General features: G+C 37.7%; 1 protein-coding gene across 10 annotated transcripts in view; it reads right to left on the bottom strand.

Annotated features, from left to right (window-relative positions):
• Nucleotides 1-19830, bottom strand: part of LOC112930601 (uncharacterized) — a 171356-nt gene that overhangs the window by 92187 nt on the left and 59339 nt on the right. For 4 of the 10 annotated variants that reach the window (XM_072759059.1, XM_026012942.2, XM_072759057.1 and 1 more), the window contains 2 exons: nt 17050-17154; nt 13560-13688 (listed from right to left, as the gene is read on the bottom strand). The exons of 3 other annotated variants lie outside the window; for them this stretch is intronic. The gene's annotated coding sequence lies outside the window, so the exon portion shown is untranslated. Of the gene's footprint in view, nt 1-13559; nt 13689-16650; nt 16730-17049; nt 17155-19830 lie in introns of those variants that run through there. 3 more of the 10 variants (XM_072759060.1, XM_072759061.1, XM_026012943.2) reach the window with 2 other exon arrangements.

Raw genomic sequence — 19830 nt, forward strand, 5'->3', positions numbered from 1 at the left:
GTTTTTTTTTTTTATAGCAGTAGGGTTAACAATCCTGAAACTGCTTTCTGTGAATCTAAGACTGGGAAAAAAAGAGATATGCCAAGGATAATGTGAGCCAAGTTTCTCCCTTGCCAAAAGGATTTACAAATAGAAGAAAAATTAAAATGAACCTTCTGGTGCTAGATTAGATTTTGCAGTATCAATATGAACTCATAGATTAGAGATAGAAAAAGATTTCTTAGCCCCATTGAGCCTAGACACAATGGCACTCCAGTAGCAAAATGATTATACTTAAGTGTCCAGATCTTAGGTGCTACACACCTTTCTCCACAAACAAACAAACAAACAAACAAACAAACAAAAAAAAAACAGAATGCTTTAGAGAAATGACTGATTCCAGTGGTGGGGCAGATAAAATAAAAGATGATTCTGGAATACCTCACTGTGCCAGCAAGTAAAGAAATGTTCAAAGAAGATGGTAAAAGTTCATAGAAGCCTAACTGAGGGGGTTTGAAATGACCAAATCTGTACTATTTGAGCATTAAATTTGAAAATAAGATCAATGGGTGGCACCTAGGTAGCTCAGTCAGTTGGGTGTCTAACTTGATTTAGGTTTAGGTCATGATCTCAACGTTGCGAGATCAAGTCCCACATCAGGCCCTTGCTGGGCATGGAGCCTGCTTGGGATTCTCTCTCCCTTTCCCTCTGACCCCTCACTGCTCTCTCCCTTTCTAAAAAAAAACAAATAAATAAAATTAGATTAATGGATTATAAACTTTTCTTTTTTTTAAAGGTTTTATTTATTTATTCAAGAGAGACCAGAGAGAAGGCAGAGACATAGGCAGAGGGAGAAGCAGGCTCCTCGCAGGGAACCCGATGTGGGACCTAATCCCAGAACCCCAGGATCACACCCTGAGCAGAAGGTAGAGGCTGAACTGCTGAGCCACCCAGGCGTCCTGATTATAAACTTCTCAAATAAGTCTTCAAAATTAATAAATGAGGTTAAAGGAAAAGTTATTCTTTATGTAAGTATGCCAGTGACTTTATGGTGGATCACACACAAAGACAGTATGAATTTACCAAGTTATCCAAGTCAATTATAAACGAACCAAGAGACTAAGACACAATATCACATCTGTGTCATTTCTGGCATTATCTGAATCAAACATGATGAAGCATCAGAAAAATCAAAATTGAGGAACATTCCACAAAGTAACAGTTCTATACTCTTAAAAAATATCAATATCATGAAAGATAAATAAGAGTGGAAGAATTATTTTAATTAAGAGAGACTAAATAGCCCTAAATGCATGATCCTAGATCACATACTGGACTGGGAAAAAGTGTAGCTATAAAGATCATTTTTGGGATAACTGATAAAATTTGATTTTAAATTGTAGATCACACAGTAATATTGTATCAATATTAAACTTTATAATTTTGATAGTTATACTGTGGTTATGTAAGATGAATTCCTTGTTTTTTGTAAACACAAACTGAAAAATTTAGGAATAAAGAAGCATGACATCTGCAACATCCTGTCAGATAGTTCAGAAAGAAATAATGTGTGTGAATGTGGCAGGGGATAACACCTATACATGGAGGAGAGGGTGATAAAGCAAATGGGGAAAAATGTAACACATTTGTGACTCTAGGTAGAAGATACACAGTAATGCTTCCTACGATTCCTACAAGTTTTCTGTACACTTGAAATTCTAAAAAAATTAAGGCTGATCCAAAAAGATATCATTCATATGTTCAAAAAACAGGTAAAACATCTGATCATTTTACCAGAGCACTGGAATCTACTAAATATAATCATTATATTATGAACTCAATAGATAGGTAAAACAACAGATTAGTCACAGTAGAAGAAAAAATTAATTAACTGGAACATAGGTCAGCCTAAATATTCAGATTGAAGCACAAACAGATAAAAAGATTTAAAATACAAATAAGCGTAACTGACATATATTGGATAGCACTTTTTTTAAAGTGCTATTGTTAATAATTGTTGTAATTAAAGTTCTAGATAAACAGGAGGCAGGTAATGAGTAAGAAGCAATAGTTGAAGAGATACAGAAAAATTTCCCAAACCGAAAGACAGAGAGCCACAGATTCAAGAATCACTGTAACTCCCATTTGGTTAAATTAAAGAAAAGCAACCATAACAAAACTGCTGGAACCCAAAGACTCTTGAAGAAAAAAAGACAAGACATTTTACCTTCAAAGTAACAACCTAACCTGACTTATTCGATGGAAATAATGGAAAACGGAAGACAAAAAAAATGGCACCTTTAAAGTTCTTAAAGTAAATAATTGCAAAGCTAGAATTCTACACCCAGAGAAAATATCCTTCAAAAATGAAATCTAAATAAATAGCCATTTTAACAAAACCTGAAAGAATTCATCCCAGCAGATTTTAAGCAGGACAATGATCCTCAATGGAAGCATAATAACACAGAAAAGAATGAAGAGTACTGGAAAACGTACATAAGTGGGTAAATTTAAATTAATACTGACTTAAACAGTATATGTTTATATATAAAAGCAGTATATGTTACTGCTATATATATATATATATATATATATATATATATATAAGCAGTATATGTTACTGCTTAAACAATAATATGACTAATATCTTCTGGTTTTTAACATATGCATATGATATAAATATACATAGACATATATTTAAAATAATCCACAATAGGAGCAAAGGGATAATAGAGCAAATTAGTTCTAAGGTCCTTGCATTCTTCAGTAAGTGGTAAGAAGACTAACTTAAGGCTCACTGTAAGTCCAGAATGCATGTTGTAACCTCTAGGATAATCACAAAAATAATAAAAAGTGAATATTTAATTAACAAAAGGAAAACTAATCAATAAAAACATATTTTCAAATCCAAAAGAAGGAAATATGTAAGATGAAATGACCAAAAAACAGATGAAACAAACAAAAAACGAACAGTAAGGTAGTAGACTTAAGAAAAAAATAGCAAAAATTACATTAGTTGTAACTAAATACTCCAAATAATAGACAAAAACTGTAAAAATTGATTTTTCTTAAACCCAACTACACATTACTTAAATGTAAGGACACAGAAAAGCTTAGACTAAAAAGATTGAAAACATACAAACATCAACAACAACAGAAAAAGGCTGGTATAAATGTACTAAAAACAGGCAAAATAGATTTTAAGAAAAGAAGTAATACTATACAGAAAGAAACTTTTGGTAAAGGGAGAAGTTCAATTAAACATGAAGATCTCACAAGATAGTCTCAAATGTAGCAAAAGCTAACAAAACCAAAGGAGTAACAAATTCCCAATCCCAGTAGACAGCTTTAACACACCTCTCTCAGCTAAAAGAACAAGAAGAAAATGAATTAGTTAAAAGAAAATTAGAGCAGTGTGATCAACAAACTTAACATAGCACCCAATGATCATAGAATATACCTGAGTTCCAAGTAGCTCTAGAACAGTTACCAAAATAAAATATACCAGCCTGTAAAACAAGTCTCAACAAATTTCAAAGAATTAAAATCAGAATATGCTCTCTCACCACAGTGGAACTAATCTAAAAAACAATAACATTGAAAAAAACTTTGAAAATCCTTAAATACCTGAAAATCAATTAATAAAGTTGGAGTTTATTAATAACCTAGGAGTTAAATAAGAAATCATAATAGAATACAATAAAACATTTTCAACAGAATAATAATGCAAATATGGTACATAAAAATTTGTGGGATACAGCTCATCTATACTTAGAGAAAATATAATAGTTAAGTGAAAAATCTAAGGATGAAAAATCAATGATCTAAGGATCCACCTCAAGAAGCAGGAAAAGGAACAGCAAATTAAACTCAAAGAAAGGACAAGAGCAATAATAAAAGGACAAAAATTAATTAAATAAGAAAAAAAGTATAATAGAGCACAGGTCAGTAAACTTTTTCTATAAAGGGACAGAGTAAATGCTTCAGACCTTGTAAGCTACATGATCTATCACAACTATTCAAGTCTGCCATTGTAGTACAAAAGTAAGTACAGACAATACAGAAATGGATGGATTCAGCTGTTTTCCAATAAAACTGTATTTACAAAAACAGGTGATGGGCCAATCTGACCAGAAGCCATATTTTGCCAATCCCTGTAATAGAGGAATACAACAAAACCGAAAGTTGGCTCTTTAAATTAAAAAAGAAGAAGAAGAAGAATTGATAAAATGCCAATAATACTATAAGGTGGAAAAGAACATCACTACAGATCTTACAGGCATTAAAAATATTAGAGGCATTATAAATAACTGTAGACCAACAAATCTGATAATTCTGATGAAATGGACAGATACTTTATTTTAAATACTAATTTACCAAAAGCAACACAAGATGATAGATCTAGATAATCCAGATAGTCTTATGCCTATTAAAATAAGAATCTGTAATTTAAAGCCTATTCATAAAGAAAACTTCAGGTCCGAATCGCTTCATCAGTAAATTATTTAAACATTTCAAAAAGAACCAACACCAATCTTATATAAATTATTTCATAGAATGGATAAAATAAAATCACTTCTGAATTCATTTTACATGGTCCATACCAAAACTTAGCAATAAATAATTATTACCAGAAAGAAAAAGTATAACCCAATCTCTCTCATGAACATAGATGAAAAACATCTGACAAAACCAAATAAAAATATTAGCACATCAAATCCTATGATACAGAAAAAGAATAGATTTCAACCAAGTTAATTCATAACAGTAATACAAGGCTACTTTAACATCTGAAAAGCAATCAATATAATTTACCCCATTAACCAAGTAAGAAAAATTATATAGTCACTAAATAGATGCCACCCAAAAAAAGGCATTTGATGAGATTAAATGCCTGTTCATGGTGTTTAAAAATCTTGATAAACTAGTAATAGAAGGAAACTTCCTGTTCCCCTGAGATTGGGAATGAAAACAGAGTGTCTGATATCATCACTTCTATTAAGCACTGTAATGTTTACTGTACTATTAAACATTATCATCATTGTACTTCCTTTAAGCATGGTGGTCCAAAGGAAAGAAATTAAAATTATTAAAATTATTTTTTAAGTTGTAAAAAAAAATCTGTGTCATTGGCGACAGACGATATGATTAAATACATAAAATATTCAAAATAATCTACAAATAAAAGTGAATTTAGCAGTCATGGGATATAGATATCATACTTAAAAGTCAATTATATTTCTATATACTAACACTGAACAACTGGGAAATGAAATTTTAAAACAATATCATTGACATTACTATAATATAAGCTATCTAAGAATATCCAGCATCAAAAATACCAGATACTAGGAACAAAGCTAACAAAAAACATGTAAGATGCATACATTGAAAACTACAAAGCATTGCTGAGAGAAATTAAGGAAGAGCTACATAAATGGAGGGATGTACTATGTCCATGGATTAGAAGACTATTGCAAAGTTCGTCAGTTCTCCGCATTGATCTTGAAGTTCAATGTAAACCCAATCAAAACCTGAGCCGGCTTTTCTATAAAAATTAATAAACTGATCCTAAATTTTTACTTGGAGAGACAAAAGAGCTAGAATAGCCAAAAGAAACATGAAAAAGAATAAAGTTAAAGAATTTACATTATCAAATATCAAGATGTATTATAAAGTACAGGGTAATTAAAATACTGGTAGTGGTACAGGATAGACAAATAAATCACTGATACAGAATAGAGGGTCTATGAAATAGGCCACTCATATAAGGCCACCTAATTTATGAAAAAAGTGATATGGAATGCAATGGGGAAAAGATGGTATGTTTAATAACTGACATTTTTAAATGAAACTTAAACCTACCTCAAAGCATGCACACATGTCAATTCCACATCAATTACAGATCTAAATGTAAAAGGAAGAACAATAAACCTTCTGGAAAGTAACACAGGCTATATTCTTAATGTTGAAGTGAGCAAAATAATCTCTGAATACAGGACATAAAAATCACTTACCATAAAAGAAAAGATTAATAAATATAACTTCCTCAAATTTAAGAACTTATGTTTATCAAAAGATATCAGTAATGCAATACACACATCCAGCAAAGAACTCATATCCAATATATACAGAGAACTTCTAAAAACCAATGAGAAAAAAATGGACAACTCAATTTTTTTAAAATAAGCGAAAGACTTACATAGGCACATCATGAAAGAGGATATACAAATGGTCAATAAGCATAATGAAAGGTGCTAACCATCAGGAAAATGCAATGATAACCACAATGATTTCACTTTTAAGCCCCTCAGAATGGTTAAAATTTTATTTTGTTGATGAGCATGTAAAGCAACTAGAACTTTAATACTCTTCTGGTGGGAGTATGAATGGTAGCCATCATTCAGAAATCTATTTCACAGTATCTACTAAAAGTGTACAAACACCTATCCTGTGATCCAACAATTTCACTCCTTTGTATATATCCAACAGAAAAGCATACATATGTCCACCCAAAGACACAGACAAGAATACCTATAGCAGCATTGTTCACGTAGCCCCAAACTGGAAACAAAACGAAGAGTAGGATGGATAAATAGTGGTAGATTCATGCAATAGAGGACTACACAACAATGAAAAATGACTTTCTGATACACATAATCACATTAATATATCTCAACAGAAATAATTTTGAGGGAAAGAAACGAAACACAAAAGAGTACTTGCTGTATGACTGCGCTCATATAAAGTTCCAAAGTGAATCAGAGTGATTCTTACTTTTGATAAATAATGGGGTGGGACATAAAGAATGTCTTTGCAGTGTTAGTTGTGTTCTACAACTTGGACTGGGTGGTGCTTACATGGGTATATTACTCTGCAGAAACTTATCAAACTTCTTTCATTTGTGAATATGCTGTACATCAAACAAAACATTCTCCCCAAAAGCATGCTATGTGGACAGAAGTTATGTGATTAGATTAAGTCTCCAGTGTCCAGAGCAGTCTGTCATTTTTTTATACTGAGAATTTATCTCTTGTCCACTCTAATGCTAACTCAAAAAACTTGAGGAAGTTAAGATTCTTCTTCATCCATATAAGGACTTGTTATATCAGCTGTTTTATGGATGTGCACGTACAACCCCAAGCAGACACTGATACAATGGATTTTAACTCTCACTTAGTAAAAAAAGAAAGCAATGTCTTAGAATTTTTGCTGACCTGAAAATAACCTGCCATCTAGGTGACATATAAAAGGAGAAGGTTCTTAAACGTGTACATTTTTACATTAAACTTTTTGTAAGGAATAAGCCTTCATCACCTGTACTTTTTGAGAACACAGGGGTTAATATTCATTCACTTGAACACACACAAATATCTCAAAATAAATAAAAGAATGCTCTGCATGATACTGAGTACCAGGTGGTATTTTGACTGACCACCAAGAGAAAGTAGAGGGAAAGTATTTTTTAAAGCAATTTTAAAGAACTGTATTGCAAGTAGCAAAGAACACTAGCATACCCAAAGGAATTCAATTTTGACACCTGCTTCATAGATATTCAGATTTTACAAACAATATTAATGGCATTCCAAACCCTTTGGGAAGTGCCCTGACTTCACAAAGTAAATCACCACAAATGGGCACTTGCTGAAGCCTAAGTACGTGGGGGAGGAGGATCCTGCCATGCAAAGAAATTCTCAGGAAACTGTGAAGATATTAGCTATTTTACTCAATTTATTCCAAGTTGAAACATAATAGTACATTATAAATCTCTTTTGATTTTACTTAATCTAATGAAAAAATGTTCATCTTTTTGATAAGTGCTCATTAGCCATTTTTTTTCTGACATAAACAGACAAGAAAGATGTTCTTGTGCTGCATTTAAAACACAACTCAGCTAATTACAGTGCAATGACGCAAAGAACAAAATCAACGCACTGAAGTTTCTCACTTGAATTGTCTTTATAGTTGAATTAAAAATCTAACCAAAAAAAAATGTTTTAAAGGGCCCCAGCAGTGTATTTTGTACTCGGGTTGAATAATGTTTAAGTAAACAAAGGCCAAATTCTAGCACATGATATAAAATTTAAAATTTTCTAATGTCATTTACTCTCTAAAATTAGTTGCTGAATTTATGAACAGAAGGATTACATGCTTGGGGGGGGAGCAGTGTGATCTCCTTTTGGGAAATGGTGACAAATTTGCATAAGCAATTCACCCAATTTTACCCAGTCCCTGGTAAGGACCAAAAGCCAACACGTAGATAATATGGGGTCAGGGTGAGAGCCAGGCAAGGGCATATAATAGCATAAAGCTAACTGATTGTATAAAAATCAAACTTTCAGCCCAGGCTGATGCCTAGACTTTCTAGGAATATCACATGGTTTGAGATTCTTGAAACTCAGAGTATTAATCCACTGAAACTTTATTCTGATCCCATCTAAGAGAATTAATGCCATTTCCCAAAACGCTTGAGTCATGCTCCAGGAAGAATTTCAACTACAGTAATCTGATCCTTGGGGTATCTTAAATCCAGCCTATTACATAAACGATCATTTTACTGATTTTTTAAAGTCATATTTTACTGTTAAATATGTTTACCTGAAGCTAGAAACTTTAAAAATTATTTTATCTCTATGACACATAAATTATGCATATTGCACCCAAACTCACAAGACAAAAACATCACAGAGAGAAGTAAAATTGATTACTTAGCTATGTCACTTCTTCTACCCTATGAAGTCAGCATTTAAATAAACACATGCAGCCTTTTTAAAGCTTGTTTTAATGAACAAACAGGACAGCAAGTGAACAGTCTAAAAAAGATACACATCTGTGTCTGACAGTAATTCAAACTGCTCTAATGTGTGTTAAGACGATGGTTCTTCTTCATTAACAGAGACAGAAGCACAGTATAACTGTACCTTGGAGGAAAATACTTTGGAGGTTACAAATTCAGGGTCAAAGAGACAGAGATTCAAGTCCCAACTCCACCACTTGCCCCTCAAGGAAACCTGGACAAGATTAGTCACTTTTCTAAGCTTCATAAATGAATAAATAGTAGGGGAAATAATATCTACATTGCTGTTATGCATATTCAGTGAGATGATCAGCAGAAAGCAGTTAGTACAGGGCCTGACCCACTAAGATTCAAATTTCAGCTGAGATTAATGAACCACCAACAGGGCACGAGTTTCAAGGACCTTTTCAGGAGCGAGGAACCATCCTTCCTCCTATCCATCCTGTGACATCTTCAACATTCTAGGGCTGTTTAGAATGAAAAGACAGACCCTTTACCTGTGTGGCGCTAATTGGTCAGCATCCGTCAATACACTTACAACTTTGACCCTGTTATTAGCACCCCAACCCAACCATCTCTCTTTCTTACATCACACCCCAAAGTTGTCAGCACAGAAGAGGAACACAGTACCTGGTGTGTTCAGTCATTATGGGTCATTAGAAAAAAACACATATTTTCTGTAATTCAACCGTTGAGTTTATATTTCCATTAACACTGCTTGGCCCACAGGAAATGTTTGCCATCATATTAGGTAATGGGATGGTCATGTTCATTTTACTCTGCTTTTGACCAAAGAAAAATGAAACATCAATGTGTCTCAACCCTATACCAACTTATCAAGGTGGACCCAAACACCTCATTCCTCCCCATGAGCATAAGGAATGAAGAGTCTTGCCACCCACGTGGAATGTTTACGAAGTTCCCATAAGTGCCTGAAACACTTCCACAGACCATCTCATTTAATCCTTAAGCACCCCTAGATGAAAGTACTGACATCCCTCCAGTAGGAATGTGAGACTCAAGAAAGGTTAAGGAACTTACTTAACGCATGCAGCTAGCAAGTGATGGAGGACTCACATTCAAGTTATCCTAATTCCAAAGTTCATTCTCTTTCTCACAAAACTGTGACACCACAAAGGAGTCCTGGAGATTATCCACAAACACATCTGGGGGGCATTCACATCAGCACCCATGGGAATAAAACTAAACACCACTTATGTGTTAGCCTTTTCACTTCAGAGGTCATCTGCACGCTTCTTACCAAGTTCATCCTTTCATTTATTTCTGTTTATATCTATGGAACAACTACCATGTCGTGAGCTCTGGGCCAGGTGATAAAGATGAAAACAGCATGTTTCCTAACCTAGATTTTTAGTTACTCCTCCCAGGACTCATCCAAAGCCCAGGGACATCGTTAAAGTCTTTTCCTCAACTACAATGCTCTGGACAAGCACTGTGCTTGAAAACAGAGGAAGTAAGATTTTCCATATGTTACACAAATTAATTTATCAACTTTTCTCTTTACAGGTCTTCAGGCACTTTTTGCTGTCTGAAGTTCCCCCAATGATAAGCAACATATGTGAGGGACTTCACGATCTTCCTCAATTGTCTGAGTTCATCTTCCATTGTTCTCCACCATATGCCTTAAGCTCCAACCATGCTGAACCATTCATCTTCTCCCAACACACTAGGCTCCTGCTCACCTCCGTAATTGTGTATACTACTGTTCCTTCTGTACAACACTCTCTTTCCTCTTAAAACTTCAACTCACCCTGTATGACCCAGCTCAAAAATCACCTTTATTACATTCTCTTTAGTCATTCTCCTCGCCTGTCTACAACCTTCAAAAGTCAGACAGAGATTGATGATCGCTTCATTCATTCATTCAACAAACTAATCCTGGAGTTGGGACAGATTAGTGAACCAAACAGACCAATATCCCTGCCCTTGGGAGGCTGATATTCTTGTGGGAGGGAGCCAATAAAAATAAATACAATACTGGGTGCCTGGGTGACTCAGTGGTTGAGTGTCTGCCTTGGCTTAGATCATGATCTTGGGGTCCTGGGATTGAACCTCGCATTGGGCTCCCTTCAGGGAGCCTGCTTTTCCCTCTGCCTATGTCTCTGCCTCTCTCTCTCTCTCTCTCTCTCTCTATGTCTCTCAAGAATAAATAAATAAAATCTTTAAAAACAAATAAATATATATGTAATTATAGAGAATGTTATAAGGTGATAAGTGGCATGTAAAGAAGATACACCAGGATACTTACTACTGTAACATCACCTGTATGGAGGGAAGGCTGCATGAAAGAGGTGCAATTAAAAGCAATGGTCAGAGTAAAGCCAATTAAGAAAGTGACAAAGACACGCGGAAGGTGAGGGCCTCTGGACACTTTGTACTACCTCTTTCCATGTATCATTTTGCAATTTCTCATTTGCATTTCAGTCTTCCTTCTTAAGCTAAGAGCTCCCCAGGGGCAGAGACTAACTGAATAATCTTTTGCTCTCCAGCATATAGTACAGCACTTGGCAGGAATTGCTCAATTTATTGTTTGTTGAATGAATAAATAAAAGAAAGAAAATCACCTGCTCCACAGAGAATCAGTCACTTCTACCTCTACATGTTTAAAATGATGCTTTACTTTGTTTGTCTTTAGATCTCCAAATGGTCTTCCTGTCCTCTAATCCAGTGACCTCCAAAGTGTGGAAGATGCAGGATGATCCAATGATGAGAAGCATGGGGAGGCAGGAAGAAAATAGGAGAACTTCCATTCATGTTCATTTTTTTTATATCAAGACTAAGAGACAAATTAAGCATCACTAGAATGTAATATATGGGTTGATGCTGATACCTTCACTCAGAGTGGGACCTGAGATGTCCTAAGGAAGAGGAGGATTTCGCCCTAGAATGGCACCCCTCCTTGGACAGGGCAGGAATAAGGAGATTTACACATCATATGTTGCTATAGACTGCATGCTTATATCCCCTCAAGATTCATATGATGCAATCTAATCCCCAACGTAATGATATTTGGAGGTGGGGGGGGTTTGGAGGTGCTCAAGTTGTGAGGGTGGAGTCCTTATGAAATGGAATTAGTGTCCTTATAAAAGAGACTCCAGAGCGCTTCCTCACCCACTTCACCATTTACACAGTGAGAAGATAATCATCTATAAACCAGGAAGCCACACCTCACCAGACACCAAGTCTGCTGGCTCCTTCATCTTGGACCTCTCAACCTTCACAACTGTAAGAAGTAAATGTTCGTTTTGTCTAAGCCAACAATCCATCCCCCCTAGTTTTTTTTCAAAGATTTTTATTTATTTACTTATTCATGAGAGACAGAGAGACAGAGAGGCAGGGACACAGGCAGAGGGAGAAGCAGGCCCCCCGCAAAGGGCCCGATGCGGGACTCGATCCCGGACCCCAGGATCACACCCTGAGCCAAAGGCAGACACTCAACGACTGAGCCACCCAGGCATCCCTATCCCCCCTAGTTTTTATTTTAAGATCTCTTTTATTATAAAAGTGATATACCACTTGATAAAAACCTTCAAGCTCTAGAAGAGCATTAAATGAAAAATATCAACTTATTACCTTTGTAAGTATTACTACAAGATTATTCAACATCTTTTCCCCTACTATCTACCCACACTGGTCCTTCACTCCCATCCCATCCCCTTATCTGGATGCCCACTTTCATGGACAGGATTACTAGAATTGTCATATAACCACCAGACTGAGGTCTCTCTGTCCATTCTCTTTAAGATCATTTAGCACTTTTGTAATTATAATACTGTTGCTGTGGTTGTTTAATTAATATCTGTCTCCTCTTCTAAACAGAGGTTCTGGGCAGCCCCGGTGGCACAGCGGTTTAGTGCTCCCTTTCAGCCTGGGGTGTGATCCTGGAGACCCAGGATCGGGTCCCACGTTGGGCTCCCTGCATGGAGCCTGCTTCTCCCTCTGCCTGTGTCTCTGCCTCTCTCTCTCTCTCTCTCTCTCTCTCTCTCTCTCTCTCTCTGTCATGAATAAATAAATACAATCTTATAAAATAAAATAAAATAAAATAAAATAAAATAAAATAAAATAAAATAAAATAAACAGAGGTTCTTTGAGGGGAAGGACCCACTGCTGCTGCTGCTGCTGCTGTTGTTGTTGTTGTTTTAGTTTGTCCCAATTCTAGAAAGCACTCAACAAATATTGGATAAACGAATGAACATTGACAAGTATTACAAAGAATAAAAGTTCTGGAAAACTAAACCAAAGCTTGTCTTTGCACCTCAGTGACCCCTGGTAAGGGCTAGGAAAGACACAGGTCAGAAATTAAAAGGGCTATACCAGTCAGGTCAAGACTGTCCTGTTCCCGGAGTTACCCCAGCTGAGAAACAGTAGCCCTGGTCTATTTGAGCTTATAGGAGACAGAAAAACAATTTCTTTTTTGTACTGTGACCTATCCAAAGGAAGAATCTTTTTCATCAGGCCCTTCCTTACTTCCTAAAGTTTTCTTCTTCATAAACAAAAAGTTCTGATATCTGAGAAGACTCTCATGTTGAGTGAGACTTATCCAGCCTGACTTAGGAGTGTAAAGGGCCATCCACGAACCAACTCTCTGTCCTGATGGAAAATAAGTGATGTGCACCATGACCTCCACTAGTAAAACTTTCTTTGTCTGTAACATGACAAAACCTCACCACTTGGCTTTGGCATCCTGAACACAGCCAAGCAGCACTGATTATCAGACATGAGTAGCCAAAACACAGGCCTGTTCCAGGCCTACCACACTCACCCTCAAATCTTCTCTTGGGAGAATAAAGCAAGAGTGTGCCAAAGGCACCCAGTGATGATTGGGCTATTGAGTTCTGATCAAACTGTGTAGGTATCTTCCTTCTTCCCCCTTCCCCCAGGAGTTGGAGACCTAGTATATAAAAATGACAGAGGAAGGCAATCATTTTAGCATAATGTTAGTATGGGAAACACCCAATATAAGTTGTTTATCATATTTTACAAATACTCCCCACCCAGAGAAGATATTGTAAAAATCCCCTCAAACTCTGTAATTCAGTGCTCTGATACCATCTGGTCAAGAACACATGGAATCAACCACAGAAAGGAGCAGAACTCTGAGGATGGGGAGCAAACAAATAAAAATGAAGAGGCCACATAGCAGTAGAGAAAAAACAGGAACACAAAAGAAGGAAGATTTACTTGGCCTCCTTGAACCTGCTTCTCCATCTACAAAATGGGAATAATTAATGCAAAGTCCTGGATTTAGGTGTAAAACGTCACCTGCACAAATCTAAGGAGGGGATTCTCTGATGAGAACCAGGGGGCTAGTTAGCTAAAGATCAATATGACATACATGTGAAGTATACAACTGTTTAAAAACAAATACAGTCTCCAGCTGCATGAATTGAAGCAAAATTGTTTGCAGTAAATAAAATAAGAACATGTCTATTCTTTCTGCATGAATTTGAAGTAAAGAGTTTTTATGGGAACTCTCAAGTTCCAGAGGAAGGCAAGCAGCATGGCAAAGGCCTAGAAGTCACGCTACCCAGGATGATGGCAGGGATGGCTCCCACGGCACATGGGAAGCCCAACCTAGCCTCCTCCTGATTAGGACACCACCCTTTCTTTATCTATCTCAGCAAACAACAAAGGATTTCATTAAACAGGTCAATTCAACCTAATATTTTATGTGTATGTATGTGCGTCTGTACACCTATATAAGCATTTATTTATATCTTGCCTCATTCGAAAAGGGATTCAAGGTGGTTAATAGTGATATATACAAAAAATGCAAAATAGCATACAGTGAGAATAGATAAGAAAGATAAGTATTGTTTTTTTCTACCTCTCTTCCTCTCCCATCCCCATTTTTGCCTTGGGTTCCCGGGTCACATATGCCATCCAATTTGACCCAACACCTGCTGTGAATGAGTGTGCTTTAGCAGCAGCAGCCTGAATCCAATCTCTGTATCCAGCTTCGTCTTCCCCAGTCCTCTCCTTCAATCTTAACGCTGTCAGCTAGACACTAGAAACACAGTGGGGGCAAGATGAGGTCTCTGCCTCCAAAGAGTTGTGGGTGTAGCAACCCACCTTCTTCCCAAGAGGAAGAAAGTTTAAGAAATTGGCAACATTGACTTAGTGCACATTTAGGCACAATAGGATTGCTGCCCCCCCCCCCCAAAAAAATTTGAAGGACTCTCCTATGACTTACCTTTTTCTTCTGGTTTTGAACTATGTTATTTTATGTGCACCTTTATTGGAAGAGGCCTCAAGCTCCTTTTGGATTTAACTAAATGAGAAATGAGTCCATATAGCAACATAGCAGAGCAGTTAAATGCAGGGATATGGGAGTCAGCTGACTTGGTTTCAAATCCAGGCTTGGCTATTGGCTACAACGTTAGATTATTTTAGATTCCTGAGACTTTGGGCAACTTACTTGGTATCTCCTTGCTTCAATCTTCTCTTCTTTAAAATGAGAACATCAATGTTTTGTGAAGACTAAATGGCATGATGCATGTAAAGCACTTAGCCCAGGAACTAGCAATGGTAGCTAGTGATCATTAAATATAAGCATACTTGGGGGATCCCTGGATGGCTCAGAGGTTTAGCGCCTGCCTTCAGCCTAATGTGGTCCTGGAGGCCTGGGGTCAAATCCCATATCAGGCTCCCTGCGTGGAGCCTGCTTCTCCCTCTACCTGTGTCTCTGCCTCTCTCTCTCTCTGTCTCTCATGAATAAATAAATAAAATCTTTAAAAAATATATATATATATGCATACTTGGGATCCCTGGGCTCAGTAGTTTAGTGCCTGCCTTCCACCCATAGCGTGATCCTGGAGTCCCAGGATTGAGTCCCACGTCAGGCTCCCTGCATGGAGCCTGCTTCTCCCTCTGCCTGTGTCTCTGCCTCTCTCTCTCTGTAACTCTCATGAATAAATAAATAAAATCTTTAAAAATATATATAAGCATACTTGAAAATATACATATATATAGAAACATTAAATAATGTAAGCCTACTTGAAGACATATTACGTAAAAAAGGATATCATGATACCAGTGAGTTGAACTGTGATTTTATTTTCATCACTTCTAGAAACAAAGTCTGGGTTTCTAAGATGGAAATTTCTACTCATTAGTTTAAAGAATAAGTTTCTAACATCTAAAGTATTTTAAGGGGCGCCTGGGTGGCTCAGCGGTTGAGTGTCTGTCTTCAGCTCAGGGCGTGATTCAGCGCAGGTCCTGAGATTGAGTCCCACATCAGGTTCCCTACATGGAGCCTGCTTCTCCCTCTGCCTATGTCTCTGCTTCTCTGTGTCTCTCATGAATAAATAAATCTTTAAAAATAAAAAATAAAAATAAATAAAAATATTTTAAAATGCGTAAAATTAAAAACTGCAACAATGCAAGCGTAAATTCTCTTTTGTTACAAATGGATAAGCAGCATGATCTCTCCATCATGGCTGTCACTGGGAGGCAGTTGAGCTACTTGTCCATAAATTCCCTTCCTACCACAAGACTCTGAATTTGAATTAAAATATACTGTAGGATGAGAACACAAAAAAAATCATATAGCCCCAGGATGGCCCCTCAGCTTGACTTCAGAAGACTAGATCAGAAGAATGGAGGGCAGTTTTCTGAAGCACAGCAAAGATAAGAGATTCCTGGACCTGAGAAGACTCAGATGGCCAGAGGCCAAAACATAGGGTGCTGGATTATTCTGCTGGGCTCCTGGAAACCAAATGCAAATCTAATTAGCAATCAATCAATATTTATTGTTATCCAGGATTATGAAAAGCTCCAGACACGGTACCAGAAATACGACTGAGCCATGGGAAGAGGCTGAGAAATCATTAAGGATGACAAGGATCACGAACCTTACTTTTTCTCTCGGGAGCTGAGCTGTGTCCCCTGAAGCACAGGTCAGAGGTCAGTGTCTTCAGCTACAAGCTGCCAGGCCTGGGTCTCGCTTGAAGATACCATTCCTCAGTCCCTGTCCTTCATAGTGAGGTACATGCTCTGAAAACCTACAGCATTTAATTCTGGAGACTTGATACATAAGACTGGTGGTGATCTTCCCAAATATGGATTCTTTACGGAATATTCCCCCCAGAAGAGCGATAGACAGACAGTAAGGAGTAATCGAGGAGCCCCCAGATGGAATATTTTTAAAATTTGCATTTGAGCTCCTAGAAGAGAGGTACATCATGGCCAAATAAATGTGAACATCTGAAAAATACCTGCCCTTATCAGATAATTTTCAAATAAATTGTTACCTTTAAAGCTACTCTCTGGTTCCTTACAGACGAGTGTTAACTTCTGTTCCCCATCAAAAGCTTTTTTATGCATTTAGTTCCAAGTTGTCATGCTGCCTACAAAATCTGCAATGAAGCAATTAGAAGCCATAGAGTAAACAAAATGTGTTCAGTAGAATGGCAGGCTGAGGAAGCAGATCAGAAATATTCACACACTGTCAGGGTGTTCTCTGGCTTTTTCTCTGTTTTATTCATTTATACTAATGTGTGGACAAGAGGGTTGAAAACATTTTGCTAAGAATGAAACCCTGAGATTTATATGTAATTCCTAAGCTTATCCTTGGGAAAGAAGCCACAATCTGTTTTCAGACAAGACTAAAACACTTGCAATTCCCTTTGAAAAACAACATCCAATCTTCCCTTAAATTGAGATGCCAGAGCAACTAGATTGCGATTTAAATCAGAGAACAAAATTAGTCCAGGTACACCAGGGTGGAAGGAGAAGCAGAGCAGACACTGGTAAATAGCCTATGAATTCAAAATGTAGAGTCTTCCCCCCTCTGCCCCCAGCCAATTCTGACTTCCAACAAATTAGAGAAATAAATTGGCAGTTCACCTACGATTTGCTGGTAAACAAACATTTTTCACCAGCCACTTCATGACTGTCTTTTTTGCTGTGCCTTTTTAAATTCCATAAAAAAAAAAAAAAAAAAAAAAACTGGGATGGAACGATAACTCTGAGTTCACAATATAATCGCTGGCAGGGCTCTAATGAAAAACAAAATCTCCACCTCATTCCAACAATTTGCCATAGTAACAGAAGCCTTCCTATTCTGAATATTAGCATGGCCAGAGGGGGAGCTGGAACCTCAGTGAGGGGCTGGGGCTGGCAACAGCAGCTAAAATATTGCATCTCCTGGTTAAAGTCAATGAGCCTGGGGTTTCAAGTTAGTTCCAGAAGCACAAACGGGGACCAATATCAAGGATGGCCTTGGCCGAACACCTTCAAGAGCGGCAGAAATGAACCAACCATCCTAGGGCATAGAGGCTCGGCCTGCTAGGATTTCCTTGTGCTCTGGGTCAAGAGATCCATTTGTTGGTTCTTCTTACAAACTGGAATAAAGGCCTGGAGGCCAGGCCACCAAACTAGTACACCTGCGGAGAATCAAAACCCCAGATACATCTGTCCCTCTTCTCTTTGGGTTCTGTAATCAGCAGAGACCTCTGCTGGCAAAGAATGGCGGGGGCAAGGGAGGGAATGTATTCTGATTGGAAGTTTCTATTCCACAGAGGTGCCTTGATCTCTGCAGAAGTGTCCTGCTGGCAGGTTGGCTGGAATCAGACAACTACTACGGCAAGGGCATTTCAGGACTCAGCCCAAGGTGGCATCTCTTTGGTCCAAAAGTTTGCCATCAGTAGAGCACACAATCTGCCTAGCAGGCTTCATCGGCCCCCACCCTCCCCTGAGAAAGGCACTGGTCTCAGGTGAGGGGATGTAGCCAGACAGGACAGAGCCTTCTACAAAATAATTCTTGCAAAGATTCAGGTAGGGATGAAGGGTTGGGGGTGGGGGGAAGAGAGGCCAGAGGTGATTTGCATTAATCTAACATCATACCATTAAATTCTGCCCAAGTGGGCTTTTGTCAAAACTCATCCCAAACGCTGGGAAGCGATAATCAACTGGAAGCAAAGTGGTTCCCCATCTTTTTTTCATGGAGGAGGTAGGTCAGGAGGTGGGAGGTGGGGTTCTGAAAGATACAGCAGATCACAAATGTGCTGATCTAACAATATCGGTGACATCTCACCCCAGATGGCAAATGAAGGAGACACTGGGATTTAAGGCACCTACACACTTGCCAGCAAATCATGAAGACATAAGGAAAAAACAAACAAACAAGGATCCTTAAATCCATCGCATGGTTTTACAAGAAACATAGGTGTAAAAGCAATCTAAAGAACGATTTTAAGAATAATGTGCATCTAAAACCTCAGAATAATAAGAATTTCCCAAGGCAGAGAAGGGGAATGCTGACAAAATTCAAATCTGTTCAGAGACTTTATTCCAGGGCACGAGGCTGAGTTCCTGCAATGTACACAAGTGGGGTGTAAAGTCAATGGGATTACATTTTCCTAATTATCTTCTGCTTGAGCTTTCCAGCACATACACAAAATGAGATCAGCCGGGACTTGCCTCTCTAACAAATCACTCAGATTTAAACATCGCTCACATAAACAAAGCGGGGTAGGGTGGGAGAGAGGGAGGCACAAGGCTGGGAAAAGACAGAGAAGGGCTTCTTCAATCACAGTTGCAAGGAACAAAAACCTGGAGGGGGGAAAGAGTTGCTGGACCGCCACCAAATCTCCCCCACTGGAGACAAGAGCCCATCTGCTGAGCTCGGCAACTTCGCTTTAACTACCATTCAGCTCGCGTCTCTGCAGAGATCTGTCTGCAGAACTGGCAGATGGACCCCTGCTTCCCCGAGTCGCTGTGTTATTTGTTTAATAAATTTAATTAATATCCATACTGCATTGGATTGCTCCCAGAAAAGGGGCCGAAGTGCTCTCTTTCCCCAATAGCTACATGATGAGTGATTTCCCAGAAAAGAGCAGATAACAGTGCCCCGGGGCCACCGAGAAATTAAAAGTACCCTGTGCTTACATTATTTCCATGTATTAATTTTTTGCAGTACACTAATATACTTTTTTTGAGAGGTATTTTAACTCTCTGAAAGTATGTAATTCCAAAAAAAAAAAATGCAATCTGAAGATTACCTCTTCTCTCAGAGGTTCGATTTGTTGGAA

This window comes from Vulpes vulpes, chromosome 5 (assembly GCF_048418805.1).
Source record: "Vulpes vulpes isolate BD-2025 chromosome 5, VulVul3, whole genome shotgun sequence".
Taxonomy (NCBI): domain Eukaryota; kingdom Metazoa; phylum Chordata; class Mammalia; order Carnivora; family Canidae; genus Vulpes; species Vulpes vulpes.